The 13,710-nt window shown below is 33.7% G+C and overlaps 1 protein-coding gene across 1 annotated transcript in view; it reads left to right on the forward strand.

The window, feature by feature from the left end:
* LOC121951566 (collagen alpha-1(XI) chain-like) overlaps nt 1–13,710 on the forward strand; it is a 173,078-nt gene that overhangs the window by 131,159 nt on the left and 28,209 nt on the right. The gene's annotated exons all lie outside the window — the stretch shown is intronic.

Genomic DNA, 13,710 nt, shown 5'->3' on the forward strand with positions numbered 1-13,710 from the left:
GCAATAATAATCCAACGCTGTTTTGATGGGGCTCTTAATTAACAGTCCACCGCCATTGAGACGATGGCGGGGAAAATTAGACTATGGCAGCCCTCCATAGTTTTTGTTAGTAATGGGAGACACTGCCATAGTATTATAGTATAGTATAATATACTGTAATGTAAAAAATATGTTGTCCAAAAACAGCTTAAAACAGCATAAAATAGCGTACAGAGACACACCATAGCATAGAATGTTGCAAAAAACGCCAGATAAACCATAATATCGCTTCTTGAAAAAATGACCCAAAAACGCAAGGCTATAATACGGCGAAAAATGTCAAAATATGACATGTCCCCAAAACAGCTGAAAATAGCTGAAAACAGCATACAATAGCATGCTGAGACACGCCATAACAAAGCACTTTGCAAAAACTGCCCAAAACACAATAATATGACATGTTGCAAAAATGAGCCAAAAAGCAAGGCTATAATATGGCAAAAATGTAAAAAAAATGACATGTCCCAAAAACAGCTAAAAACAATTGGAAATTGCATAAAATAACGTGCAAAGACACGTCAGTGCATAGAAATTTGCAAAAGCTGCCTAAAACATCGTAATATGACATGTCAAATGACCAAAAATGCAAGGCTATAGTATGGCAAAAATGTCAAAAAATGACATTTCCAAAAAACATCTCAGGACAATTGGAAACTGCATAAAATAACGTGCATAGACAAGCCATGGCATACAATGTTGAAAAAATGGCATAAAATACCATAATATTGCATGTCGCAAAAATGACCCAAAAAGCAAGGCTATGGTATGGCAAAAAGTTAAAAAATTTGTGTCCCAAAAACAGCTAAAAACAGTTGGAAACTGCATAAAGGAAAATGCCGAGACATGCCTTGGCATAGAAATTTGCAAAAACGGCCAAAAACACAACAATATTGCATGTCGCAAAAATGAACCGAAAAGCAAGGCTATAGTATGGCAAAAATGTCAAAAAATGACATGTTCCAAAAACAGCTCTAAACTGTTGGAAACTGCATAAAACAAATTGCACAGATACGCCATAGCATAGACTTTTGCAAAAACGGCCAAAAACAACATAATATGACATGTTGAAAAAATGACCTAAAAAGCAAGGCTATAGTATGGCAAAATTGTCAAAAAATGACATGTCCCAAAAATAGCTAAAAACAGCTGGAAACTGCATAAAATAACGTGCATAGACAAGCCATTGCATAGAATGTTGCATAAACAGCCAAAAACAACATAATATTGCATGTCGCAAAAATGAACCAAAAAAGCAAGGCTATAGTATGGCAAAATTCTCAAAAAATGACATGCGCCAAAAATAGCTAAAAACTGGTGGAATCTGCATAGAATAACGTACAGAGACAAGCCATTGCATAGAATGTTGCATAAACAGCCAAAAACAACATAATATGACATGTTGAAAAAATGACCTAAAAAGCAAGGCTATAGTATGGCAAAATTATCAAAAATGACATGTCCCAAAAATAGCTAAAACCTGGTGGAAACTGCATGAAATAACGTGCAGAGACAAGCCATTGCATAGAATGTTGCATAAACAGCCAAAAACAACATAATATGACATGTTGAAAAAATGACCTTAAAAGCAAGGCTATAGTATGGCAAAAATGTCAAAAAATGACATGTCCCAAAAACAGCTAAAAACTGTTGGAAACTGCATAAAATAACGTGCAGAGACAAGCCATTGCATAGAATGTTGCATAAACAGCCAAAAACAACATAATATGACATGTTGAAAAAATGACCAAAAAAGCAAGGCTATAGTATGGCAAAAATGTCAAAAAATGACATGTCCCAAAAACAGCTAAAAACTGTTGGAAACTGCATAAAATAACGTGCAGAGACAAGCCATTGCATAGAATGTTGCATAAACAGCCAAAAACAACATAATATTGAATGTAGCAAAAATGAACCAAAAAGCAAGGCTATAGTATGGCAAAAATGGCAAAAAATGACATGTCCCAAAAATAGCTAAAACCTGGTGGAAACTGCATAAAATAACGTGCAGAGACAAGCCATTGCATAGAATGTTGCATAAACAGCCAAAAACAACTTAATATGACATGTTGAAAAAAATGACCAAAAAAGCAAGGCTATAGTATGGCAAAATTGTCAAAAAATGACATGTCCCAAAAACAGCTAAAAACTGTTGGAATCTGCATAAAATAATGTGCAGAGACAAGCCATTGCATAGAATGTTGCATAAACAGCCAAAAACAACATAATATTGCATGTCGCAAAAATGAATTAAAAAGCAAGGCTATAGTATGGCAAAAATGTCAAAAAATGACATGTCCCAAAAACAGCTAAAAACTGTTGGAAACTGCATAAAATAACGTGCAGAGACAAGCCATTGCATAGAATGTTGCATAAACAGCCAAAAACAACATAATATGACATGTTGAAAAAAATGACCGAAAAAGCAAGGCTATAGTATGGCAAAAATGTCAAAAAATGACATGTCCCAAAAACAGCTAAAAACAGTTGGAAACTGCATAAAATAACGTGCAGAGACAAGCCATTGCATAGAATGTTACATAAACAGCCAAAACAACATAATATAACATGTTGAAAAAAATGACCAAAAAAGCAAAGCTATAGTATGGCAAAAAAGTCAAAAATGACATGTCCCAAAAACAGCTAAAAACTGTTGGAAACTGCATAAAATAACGTGCAGAGACAAGCCATTGCATAGAATGTTGCATAAACAGCCAAAAACAACATAATATGACATGTTGAAAAAATGACCAAAAAAGCAAGGCTATAGTATGGCAAAAATGTCAAAAAATGACATGTCCCAAAAATAGCTAAAAACTGGTGGAATCTGCATAAAATAACGTGCAGAGACAAGCCATTGCATAGAATGTTGCATAAACAGCCAAAAACAACATAATATGACATGTTGAAAAAATGACCAAAAAAGCAAGGCTATAGTATGGCAAAAATGTCAAAAATGACATGTCCCAAAAACAGCTAAAAACAGTTGGAAACTGCATAAAATAACGTGCAGAGACAAGCCATTGCATAGAATGTTGCATAAACAGCCAAAAACAACATAATATTGAATGTAGCAAAAATGAACCAAAAAGCAAGGCTATAGTATGGCAAAAATGGCAAAAAATGACATGTCCCAAAAATAGCTAAAACCTGGTGGAAACTGCATAAAATAACGTGCAGAGACAAGCCATTGCATAGAATGTTGCATAAACAGCCAAAAACAACATAATATGACATGTTGAAAAAAATGACCAAAAAAGCAAGGCTATAGTATGGCAAAAATGTCAAAAAATGACATGTCCCAAAAACAGCTAAAAACTGTTGGAATCTGCATAAAATAACGTGCAGAGACAAGCCATTGCATAGAATGTTGCATAAACAGCCAAAAACAACATAATATTGCATGTCGCAAAAATGAATTAAAAAGCAAGGCTATAGTATGGCAAAAATGTCAAAAAATGACATGTCCCAAAAACAGCTAAAAACAGTTGGAAACTGCATAAAATAACGTGCAGAGACAAGCCATTGCATAGAATGTTGCATAAACAGCCAAAAACAACATAATATGACATGTTGAAAAATGACCAAAAAGCAAGGCTATAGTATGGCAAAAATGTCAAAAATGACATGTCCCAAAAACAGCTAAAAACAGTTGGAAACTGCATAAAATAACGTGCAGAGACAAGCCATTGCATAGAATGTTACATAAACAGCCAAAACAACATAATATAACATGTTGAAAAAAATGACCAAAAAAGCAAGGCTATAGTATGGCAAAAATGTCAAAAAATGACATGTCCCAAAAACAGCTAAAAACAGTTGGAAACTGCATAAAATAACGTGCAGAGACAAGCCATTGCATAGAATGTTACATAAACAGCCAAAAACAACATAATATTGAATGTAGCAAAAATGAACCAAAAAGCAAGGCTATAGTATGGCAAAAATGTCAAAAAATGACATGTCCCAAAAACAGCTAAAAACTGTTGGAAACTGCATAAAATAACGTGCAGAGACAAGCCATTGCATAGAATGTTGCATAAACAGCCAAAAACAACATAATATGACATGTTGAAAAAAATGACCAAAAAAGCAAGGCTATAGTATGGCAAAAATGTCAAAAAATGACATGTCCCAAAAACAGCTAAAAACTGGTGGAAACTGCATAAAATAACGTGCAGAGACAAGCCATTGCATAGAATGTTGCATAAACAGCCAAAACAACATAATATGACATGTTGAAAAAATGACCAAAAAGCAAGGCTATAGTATGGCAAAATTGTCAAAAAATGACATGTCCCAAAAATAGCTAAAAACAGTTGGAAACTGTGTAAAATAACGTGCAGAGACAAGCCATTGCATAGAATGTTGCATAAACAGCCAAAAACAACATAATATGACATGTTGAAAAAATGACCAAAAAAGCAAGGCTATAGTATGGCAAAAATGTCAAAAAATGACATGTCCCAAAAACAGCTAAAAACTGGTGGAAACTGCATAAAATAACGTGCAGAGACAAGCCATTGCATAGAATGTTGCATAAACAGCCAAAAACAACATAATATGACATGTTGAAAAAATGACCAAAAAAGCAAGGCTATAGTATGGCAAAAATGTCAAAAAATGACAAGTCCTAAAAACAGCTAAAAACAGTTGGAAACTGCATAAAATAACGTGCAGAGACAAGCCATTGCATAGAATGTTGCATAAACAGCCAAAAACAACATAATATGACATGTTGAAAAAAATGACCAAAAAAGCAAGGCTATAGTATGGCAAAAATGTCAAAAAATGACATGTCCCAAAAATAGCTAAAAACAGTTGGAAACTGTGTAAAATAACGTGCAGAGACAAGCCATTGCATAGAATGTTGCATAAACAGCCAAAAACAACATAATATGACATGTTGAAAAAATGACCAAAAAAGCAAGGCTATAGTATGGCAAAAATGTCAAAAAATGACATGTCCCAAAAACAGCTAAAAACAGTTGGAAACTGCATAACATAACGTGCAGAGACAAGCCATTGCATAGAATGTTGCATAAACAGCCAAAAACAACATAATATGACATGTTGAAAAAATGACCTAAAAGCAAGGCTATAGTATGGCAAAATTGTCAAAAAATGACATGTCCCAAAAACAGCTAAAAACTGTTGGAATCTGCATAAAATAACGTGCAGAGACAAGCCATTGCATAGAATGTTGCATAAACAGCCAAAAACAACATAATATGACATGTTGAAAAATGAATTAAAAAGCAAGGCTATAGTATGGCAAAATGTCAAAAAATGACATGTCCAAAAACAGCTAAAAACAGTTGGAAACTGCATAAAATAACGTGCAGAGACAAGCCATTGCATAGAATGTTGCATAAACAGCCAAAAACAACATAATATGACATGTTGAAAAAAATGACCAAAAAAGCAAGGCTATAGTATGGCAAAAATGTCAAAAAATGACATGTCCCAAAAACAGCTAAAAACTGGTGGAAACTGCATAAAATAACGTGCAGAGACAAGCCATTGCATAGAATGCTACATAAACAGCCAAAAACAACATAATATGACATGTTGAAAAAAATGACCAAAAAAGCAAGGCTATAGCAGGCAAAAATGTCAAAAAATGACATTTCCAAAAACAGCTAAAAACAGTTGGAAACTGCATAAAACAATGTGCAGAGACAAGCCATTGCAGAGAATGTTGCAAAAACAGCCAAAAACAACATAATATGACATGTTGAAAAAATGACCTAAAAGCAAGGCTATAGTATGGCAAAATGGCAAAAATGACATGTCCTAAAACAGCTGAAAACAGTTGGAAACTGCATAAAATAACGTGCAGAGACAAGCCATTGCATAGAATGTTGCATAAACAGCCAAAAACAACATAATATGACATGTTGAAAAAAATGACCAAAAAAGCAAGGCTATAGTATGGCAAAATTGTCAAAAAATGACATGTCCCAAAAATAGCTAAAAACAGTTGGAAACTGCATAAAATAACATGCAGAGACAAGCCATGGCATAGAATGTTGCATAAACAGCCAAAAACAACATAATATGACATGTTGAAAAAAATGACCAAAAAAGCAAGGCTATAGTATGGCAAAAATGTCAAAAAATGACATGTCCCAAAAATAGCTAAAAACTGGTGGAATCTGCATAAAATAACGTGCAGAGACAAGCCATTGCATAGAATGTTGCATAAACAGCCAAAAACAACATAATATGACATGTTGAAAAAATGACCAAAAAAGCAAGGCTATAGTATGGCAAAAATGTCAAAAAATGACATGTCCCAAAAACAGCTAAAAACTGTTGGAAACTGCATAAAATAACGTGCAGAGACAAGCCATTGCATAGAATGTTGCATAAACAGCCAAAAACAACATAATATGACATGTTGAAAAAAATGACCAAAAAAGCAAGGCTATAGTATGGCAAAAATGTCAAAAAATGACATGTCCCAAAAATAGCTAAAAACTGGTGGAATCTGCATAAAATAACGTGCAGAGACAAGCCATTGCATAGAATGTTGCATAAACAGCCAAAAACAACATAATATTGCATGTCGCAAAAATGAACCAAAAACCAAGGCTATAGTATGGCAAAATTGTCAAAAAATGACATGTCCCAAAAATAGCTAAAAACAGTTGGAAACTGCATAAAATAACGTGCAGAGACAAGCCATTGCATAGAATGTTGCATAAACAGCCAAAAACAACATAATATGACATGTTGACAAAATGACCAAAAAAGCAAGGCTATAGTATGGCAAAATTGTCAAAAAATGACATGTCCCAAAAATAGCTAAAACTGGTGGAAACTGCATAAAATAACGTGCAGAGACAAGCCATGGCATAGAATGTTGCATAAACAGCCAAAAACAACATAATATGACATGTTGAAAAAATGACCAAAAAAGCAAGGCTATAGTATGGCAAAAATGTCAAAAAATGACATGTCCCAAAAACAGCTAAAAACTGTTGGAAACTGCATAAAATAACGTGCAGAGACAAGCCATTGCATAGAATGTTGCATAAACAGCCAAAAACAACATAATATGACATGTTGAAAAAAATGACCAAAAAAGCAAGGCTATAGTATGGCAAAATTGTCAAAAAATGACATGTCCCAAAAATAGCTAAAAACTGGTGGAAACTGCATAAAATAACGTGCAGAGACAAGCCATTGCATAGAATGTTGCATAAACAGCCAAAAACAACATAATATGACATGTTGAAAAAAATGACCAAAAAAGCAAGGCTATAGTATGGCAAAAATGTCAAAAAATGACATGTCCCAAAAATAGCTAAAAACAGTTGGAAACTGCATAAAATAACATGCAGAGACAAGCCATTGCATAGAATGTTGCATAAACAGCCAAAAACAACGTAATATGACATGTTGAAAAAATGACCAAAAAAGCAAGGCTATAGTATGGCAAAAATGTCAAAAAATGACAAGTCCTAAAAACAGCTAAAAACAGTTGGAAACTGCATAAAATAACGTGCAGAGACAAGCCATTGCATAGAATGTTGCATAAACAGCCAAAAACAACATAATATGTGATGTTGAAAAAATGACCAAAAAGCAAGGCTATAGTATGGCAAAATTGTCAAAAAATGACATGTCCCAAAAATAGCTAAAAACTGGTGGAAACTGCATAAAATAACGTGCAGAGACAAGCCATTGCATAGAATGTTGCATAAACAGCCAAAAACAACATAATATGACATGTTGAAAAAATGAACCAAAAAGCAAGGCTATAGTATGGCAAAAATGTCAAAAAATGACATGTCCCAAAAACAGCTAAAAACAGTTGGAAACTGCATAAAATAACGTGCAGAGACAAGCCATTGCATAGAATGTTGCATAAACAGCCAAAAACAACATAATATGACATGTTGAAAAAAATGACCAAAAAAGCAAGGCTATAGTATGGCAAAATTGTCAAAAAATGACATGTCCCAAAAATAGCAAAAAACTGGTGGAATCTGCATAAAATAACGTGCAGAGACAAGCCATTGCATAGAATGTTGCATAAACAGCCAAAAACAACATAATATGACATGTTGAAAAAATGACCAAAAAAGCAAGGCTATAGTATGGCAAAAATGTCAAAAAATGACATGTCCCAAAAATAGCTAAAAACAGTTGGAAACTGCATAAAATAACGTGCAGAGACAAGCCATTGCATAGAATGTTGCATAAACAGCCAAAAACAACATAATATGACATGTTGAAAAATGACCAAAAAAGCAAGGCTATAGTATGGCAAAAATGTCAAAAAATGACATGTCCCAAAAATAGCTAAAAACTAGTGGAATCTGCATCAAATAATGTGCAGAGACAAGCCATTGCATAGAATGTTGCATAAACAGCCAAAAACAACATAATATGACATGTTGACAAAATGACCAAAAAAGCAAGGCTATAGTATGGCAAAAATGTCAAAAAATGACATGTCCCAAAAACAGCTAAAAACTGTTGGAAACTGCATAAAATAACATGCAGAGACAAGCCATTGCATAGAATGTTGCATAAACAGCCAAAAACAACATAATATTGCATGTCGCAAAAATGAACCAAAAAGCAAGGCTATAGTATGGCAAAATCGTCAAAAAATGACATGTCCCAAAAATAGCTAAAAACAGTTGGAAACTGCATAAAATAACGTGCAGAGACAAGCCATTGCATAGAATGTTGCATAAACAGCCAAAAACAACTTAATATGACATGTTGAAAAAAGTGACCAAAAAAGCAAGGCTATAGTATGGCAAAATTGTCAAAAAATGACATGTCCCAAAAATAGCTAAAAACTGGTGGAATCTGCATAAAATAACGTGCAGAGACAAGCCATTGCATAGAATGTTGCATAAACAGCCAAAAACAACATAATATGACATGTTGAAAAAAATGACCAAAAAAGCAAGGCTATAGTATGGCAAAAATGTCAAAAAATGACATGTCCCAAAAATAGCTAAAAACAGTTGGAAACTGCATAAAATAACGTGCAGAGACAAGCCATTGCATAGAATGTTGCATAAACAGCCAAAAACAACATAATATGACATGTTGAAAAAAATGACCAAAAAAGCAAGGCTATAGTATGGCAAAAATGTCAAAAAATGACATGTCCCAAAGACAGCTAAAAACAGTTGGAAACTGCATAAAATAACGTGCAGAGACAAGCCATTGCATAGAATGTTGCATAAACAGCCAAAAACAACTTAATATGACATGTTGAAAAAAATGACCAAAAAAGCAAGGCTATAGTATGGCAAAATTGTCAAAAAATGATATGTCCCAAAAATAGCTAAAAACTGGTGGAAACTGCATAAAATAACGTGCAGAGACAAGCCATTGCATAGAATGTTGCATAAACAGCCAAAAACAACATAATATGACATGTTGAAAAAATGACCAAAAAAGCAAGGCTATAGTATGGCAAAAATGTCAAAAAATGACATGTCCCAAAAACAGCTAAAAACAGTTGGAAACTGCATAAAATAACGTGCAGAGACAAGCCATTGCATAGAATGTTGCATAAACAGCCAAAAACAACATAATATTGCATGTCGCAAAAATGAACCAAAAAGCAAGGCTATAGTATGGCAAAAATGGCAAAAAATGACATGTCCCAAAAACAGCTAAAAACTGTTGGAAACTGCATGAAATAACATGCAGAGACAGGCCATTGCATAGAATGTTGCATAAACAGCCAAAAACAACATAATATGACATGTTGAAAAAAATGACCAAAAAAGCAAGGCTATAGTATGGCAAAATTGTCAAAAAATGACATGTCCCAAAAATAGCAAAAAACTGGTGGAATCTGCATAAAATAACGTGCAGAGACAAGCCATTGCATAGAATGTTGCATAAACAGCCAAAAACAACATAATATGACATGTTGAAAAAATGACCTTAAAAGCAAGGCTATAGTATGGCAAAATGTCAAAAATGACATGTCCCAAAAAAGCTAAAAACTGTTGGAAAATGCATAAAATAACGTGCAGAGACAAGCCATTGCATAGAATGTTGCATAAACAGCCAAAAACAACATAATATGACATGTTGACAAAATGACCAAAAAAGCAAGGCTATAGTATGGCAAAAATGTCAAAAAATGACATGTCCCAAAAACAGCTAAAAACTGTTGGAAACTGCATAAAATAACATGCAGAGACAAGCCATTGCATAGAATGTTGCATAAACAGCCAAAAACAACATAATATTGCATGTCGCAAAAATGAACCAAAAAGCAAGGCTATAGTATGGCAAAATCGTCAAAAAATGACATGTCCCAAAAATAGCTAAAAACAGTTGGAAACTGCATAAAATAACGTGCAGAGACAAGCCATTGCATAGAATGTTGCATAAACAGCCAAAAACAACATAATATGTGATGTTGAAAAAATGACCAAAAAGCAAGGCTATAGTATGGCAAAATTGTCAAAAAATGACATGTCCCAAAAATAGCTAAAAACTGGTGGAATCTGCATAAAATAACGTGCAGAGACAAGCCATTGCATAGAATGTTGCATAAACAGCCAAAAACAACATAATATGACATGTTGAAAAAAATGACCAAAAAAGCAAGGCTATAGTATGGCAAAAATGTCAAAAAATGACATGTCCCAAAAAAAGCTAAAAACTGTTGGAAAATGCATAAAATAACGTGCAGAGACAAGCCATTGTATAGAATGTTGCATAAACAGCCAAAAACAACATAATATGACATGTTGACAAAATGACCAAAAAAGCAAGGCTATAGTATGGCAAAAATGTCAAAAAATGACATGTCCCAAAAACAGCTAAAAACTGTTGGAAACTGCATAAAATAACATGCAGAGACAAGCCATTGTATAGAATGTTGCATAAACAGCCAAAAACAACATAATATGACATGTCGCAAAAATGAACCAAAAAGCAAGGCTATAGTATGGCAAAATGTCAAAATGACATGTCCCAAAAATAGCTAAAAACTGTTGGAAACTGCATAAAATAACGTGCAGAGACAAGCCATTGCATAGAATGTTGCATAAACAGCCAAAAACAACATAATATGACATGTTGAAAAAAATGACCAAAAAAGCAAGGCTATAGTATGTCAAAAATGTCAAAAAATGACATGTCCCAAAAACAGCTAAAAACAGTTGGAAAGTGCATAAAATAACGTGCAGAGACAAGCCATTGCATAGAATGCTGCATAAACAGCCAAAAACAACATAATATGACATGTTGACAAAATGACCAAAAAAGCAAGGCTATAGTATGGCAAAAATGTCAAAAAATGACATGTCCCAAAAACAGCTAAAAACTGTTGGAAACTGCATAAAATAACATGCAGAGACAAGCCATTGCATAGAATGTTGCATAAACAGCCAAAAACAACATAATATTGCATGTCGCAAAAATGAACCAAAAAGCAAGGCTATAGTATGGCAAAATTGTCAAAAAATGACATGTCCCAAAAATAGCTAAAAACAGTTGGAAACTGCATAAAATAACGTGCAGAGACAAGCCATTGCATAGAATGTTGCATAAACAGCCAAAAACAACATAATATGACATGTTGAAAAAAATGACCAAAAAAGCAAGGCTATAGTATGGCAAAATGTCAAAAAATGACATGTCCCAAAAAAGCTAAAAACTGTTGGAAAATGCATAAAATAACGTGCAGAGACAAGCCATTGTATAGAATGTTGCATAAACAGCCAAAAACAACATAATATGACATGTTGACAAAATGACCAAAAAAGCAAGGCTATAGTATGGCAAAAATGTCAAAAAATGACATGTCCCAAAAACAGCTAAAAACTGTTGGAAACTGCATAAAATAACATGCAGAGACAAGCCATTGTATAGAATGTTGCATAAACAGCCAAAAACAACATAATATGACATGTCGCAAAAATGAACCAAAAAGCAAGGCTATAGTATGGCAAAATCGTCAAAAAATGACATGTCCCAAAAATAGCTAAAAACAGTTGGAAACTGCATAAAATAACGTGCAGAGACAAGCCATTGCATAGAATGTTGCATAAACAGCCAAAAACAACATAATATGACATGTTGAAAAAAATGACCAAAAAAGCAAGGCTATAGTATGGCAAAAATGTCAAAAAATGACATGTCCCAAAAACAGCTAAAAACAGTTGGAAACTGCATAAAATAACGTGCAGAGACAAGCCATTGCATAGAATGCTGCATAAACAGCCAAAAACAACATAATATGACATGTTGACAAAATGACCAAAAAGCAAGGCTATAGTATGGCAAAATGTCAAAAATGACATGTCCCAAAACAGCTAAAACTGTTGGAAACTGCATAAAATAACATGCAGAGACAAGCCATTGCATAGAATGTTGCATAAACAGCCAAAAACAACATAATATTGCATGTCGCAAAAATGAACCAAAAAGCAAGGCTATAGTATGGCAAAATTGTCAAAAAATGACATGTCCCAAAAATAGCTAAAAACAGTTGGAAACTGCATAAAATAACGTGCAGAGACAAGCCATTGCATAGAATGTTGCATAAACAGCCAAAAACAACATAATATGACATGTTGAAAAAAATGACCAAAAAAGCAAGGCTATAGTATGGCAAAATTGTCAAAAAATGACATGTCCCAAAAATAGCAAAAAACTGGTGGAATCTGCATAAAATAACGTGCAGAGACAAGCCATTGCATAGAATGTTGCATAAACAGCCAAAAACAACATAATATGACATGTTGAAAAAATGACCAAAAAAGCAAGGCTATAGTATGGCAAAAATGTCAAAAAATGACATGTCCCAAAAAAAGCTAAAAACTGTTGGAAAATGCATAAAATAACGTGCAGAGACAAGCCATTGCATAGAATGTTGCATAAACAGCCAAAAACAACATAATATGACATGTTGACAAAATGAGCAAAAAAGCAATGCTAAAGTATGGCAAAATGTCAAAAATGACATGTCCCAAAAAACAGCTAAAACTGGTGGAAACTGCATAAAATAACATGCAGAGACAAGCCATTGCATAGAATGTTGCATAAACAGCCAAAAACAACATAATATTGCATGTCGCAAAAATGAACCAAAAAGCAAGGCTATAGTATGGCAAAATCGTCAAAAAATGACATGTCCCAAAAATAGCTAAAAACAGTTGGAAACTGCATAAAATAACGTGCAGAGACAAGCCATTGCATAGAATGTTGCATAAACAGCCAAAAACAACATAATATGACATGTTGAAAAAATGACCTTAAAAGCAAGGCTATAGTATGGCAAAATTGTCAAAAAATGACATGTCCCAAAAATAGCAAAAAACTGGTGGAATCTGCATAAAATAACGTGCAGAGACAAGCCATTGCATAGAATGTTGCATAAACAGCCAAAAACAACATAATATGACATGTTGAAAAAATGACCTAAAAGCAAGGCTATAGTATGGCAAAATTGTCCAAAAATGACATGTCCCAAAAATAGCTAAAAACTGTTGGAAACTGCATAAAATAACGTGCAGAGACAAGCCATTGCATAGAATGTTGCATAAACAGCCAAAAACAACATAATATGACATGTTGAAAAAATGACCTAAAAGCAAGGCTATAGTATGGCAAAATTGTCCAAAAATGACATGTCCCAAAAATAGCTAAAAACTGTTGGAAACTGCATAA

This window comes from Plectropomus leopardus, chromosome 12 (genome assembly GCF_026936395.1).
Source record: "Plectropomus leopardus strain MGB_pleo_1.0 chromosome 12, ASM2693639v1, whole genome shotgun sequence".
Taxonomy (NCBI): Eukaryota; Metazoa; Chordata; class Actinopteri; order Perciformes; family Serranidae; genus Plectropomus; species Plectropomus leopardus.